Below are 2,985 nucleotides of genomic sequence, written 5' to 3' on the forward strand. Positions count from 1 at the left end.
TCATTATACATATTTTATATTTTTAATTCGTATTTTATTTATTTATTTTCAAATATTTAGACACAGAATAATTCATCATGGTCCACCGTCAGCTCACCGATGTTCATTGCTGACGGCGGCAAAATTTGCGGGTACCCGATGAATTCGGGTTTCCGACGCGAACCTCGCCGATTAATTATTATAACCTTCGAAATATGATCCAAATAATTACGGGAATTTATTCGAAATATAATACCAAATAATTCGAGTAAATACCTTAAATATTTACTACGAATTATAGAAATTGATCGAATAAATCACCAAATAACCATTCGAATTCCATCACTTTAATTCATCAAAAAAAATCAGAAATAATAAAGAATCAATCATCACGAACAGCACACGCTCTCGCGTGTAACACAACACAGGAACAAGCAGCCGGAAACGCTGCACCCGGCCGGAAAATCGACCAGAGCAAAAGAACCACAAAACGCACACAGACCACCAGCACACACACAAGGACAGGTATATACGTATAAATTATACACGCACCCATCAACAACCACCAAGCCCAAAAGAATTCAGGCAGCGGCTTACCGGAAAGCATGGCAGCGGCCCGAAAAAAAAGAACAGGGCGGCACAACAATACAGTTTCCGGAAATAAACATTCCAGGAAGCAATCGCCGAACAGCAGGGAAGAGGAGAAAAGAGGAACAAAGATGATCGATAGAGAAAGGATACAGGAGAGGGGGTGAACAAAATTGTGTTTATCTCCTCTCTAATTTTGTTTTATCAACTCACATCAAATCACAGTATTACACGAAGCCAACACTCCTGGAAAATTTGACACGTATCAACATAATTAACATGTACCCCCTGTACAGCTCGGTTCCGCCCCATTTTTATTTTTTTAACGATACAACTCGCGGGTAAATAAAACTCGAAAATTATCAACATAATCTTAAAACATTATAAATATCCCGAAGTAAATAAAAACGTAATTTTTATAATTTTAAAATAATTTCTGAAACGCGATTTATACCCGCTTTTAGCAATTAAATGAATCAATGCACAGGTGAAATAAATCCCAAAAATTTCCAAAATAATTTTAAAATTCTCGAAATATTTCAAACTTAAATAAATATGAGTTTCATAATTTTTAAAGAATTCTGGAATTAAATACAGATTTTATGAATAAACACAATCAGAAAATCACTCAATGCTAAATAATTAATGAAATGTTGATTTCTGAATTTTATAAAATCTCAAAAATAAATATTGAGATTATAAAGTCATAAAAATAATTTTAGAGGCAATCCACATATTCACACAAATAAACTTGTAAATAATTCAATACAAGTCCATAATTAATTACACGAACCACCCGGGACACCATAATTCACTCACATAGATAAAAGTAAAACAACACATAGCTGACAGAAGCTATACACATATATTATTTATTTAATAATTCCATAATTACTCTTTAATTAAATATAAAAGTATACGAGTCGTTACAGATATAACGACTCGTACATTTTTGTAATATTTAAATATATAATTATTGCGTAAATAATTAAATAAATAATTTTGTATTAATTATGGTCCCTGTGTCTGACTTATTATTGTTTATATATGATTGTTGGATTGCGTGGTGTGTTTTTATGATTAACTGTTGTACCATTTTATTTTTATTTCACTTTTAAAAAGTGAATTTATGACAATCTTATTTTCAAAAATTATTTGGGTTGTCTTTAAAATTATTTTTATGATTTTATAATTTCAGTGATTATTTTTGGGATTTTATAAAATTTACAAATCAATATTCTGTTATTTATTTATTCTTGAATGATTTTCAGATTTAGTTTAATTATAAAATACATACTTAATTCCAGGAATCTTCAAAAATTATGAAACTCATATTTTATTAAGTTCATAATATTCTAAGAATTTTAAAATTATTTTGGTTGTTTTCGAAATTAATTCTACCCGTGCCTAATTTCGCTTAAACGTGAAAACGGATATTAGTTGCATTTTAAAAATTGTTTAAAAATGTCGAAAATTTTATTTTTTATTTATTCCGAATATTTCGAGAATTTTGGTATAAAGTTGTAAATTTTGTCGATACGTTTAAGAGTGTAGTTGGTACGTTATTGTAAGCAGGGACGAACCAAATGTTTATAAAAAGTAGACCAGGGACACGTGTTAAACTCTTGTTTTCACTGTGATACATGTCTGTGCCTTATTTCTTTTCCTTTCTCTCTGTTATTTCCCCCGTGCCTTCTCTCTCTCTCGGTTCTCTCATGCTCTCTCTTCCTCTCAATCGAGTCTCTCGATTTCTCTTCTTTCTCTTGATTTTCTTCTCGCCCTACCGCCTCCTGTCCCTGGTAATTGCTTTTGCTTGTTTCCCTGTTCTGGCTGCCATTTTCCTTTCTTGTTTCGCCACCGTTGCCTCCGGGTTCCGGCGTGGTGGTGTGGTTGTGTTTGGTATATATATGTATATTTATATATATATATATATATATGTATATGTGTGTGCATGTGTGTGTAGTGTGTGTGTGTGTGTGTGAGTTGTGATGTGTGTGTATGTGCTGCGGCGACGGCCGCGTGTGGCCGTGTGGCGCCGTGTTTTTGCTCATGTTTCCTCCGATTGTTGGTTTGGGCTGGTTCTGTTTGCAGTTGGGCCTGTAATTTGGGCCTGCCTGTTGGATTTTTGTGTTGGGCTTTTGTTGGGCCAGTGTGTGCAGTTGGTTTGGACTGTTACAATTTTTATTTTTTAATTCCTTTGTACTGCAGGAAATTCTTGATTAAAATTCATGATATTAAATTATAAATTAAGCGAGCGATAAATTTTAATCGGTGAAATTTATTCAGACACCCGTATATTTTCGGGCACCAATAAGTTTTGTCGCCGTGCGCGATGAATTCTTTTACGAGCGCACGGTGGACGGTGATGACCCTATTCTGAGTCCTAAATATTTTAATTAAATAAACTCGTATAAATTA

Source organism: Apium graveolens, chromosome 8 (assembly GCF_009905375.1).
Source record: "Apium graveolens cultivar Ventura chromosome 8, ASM990537v1, whole genome shotgun sequence".
Lineage (NCBI taxonomy): Eukaryota > Viridiplantae > Streptophyta > Magnoliopsida > Apiales > Apiaceae > Apium > Apium graveolens.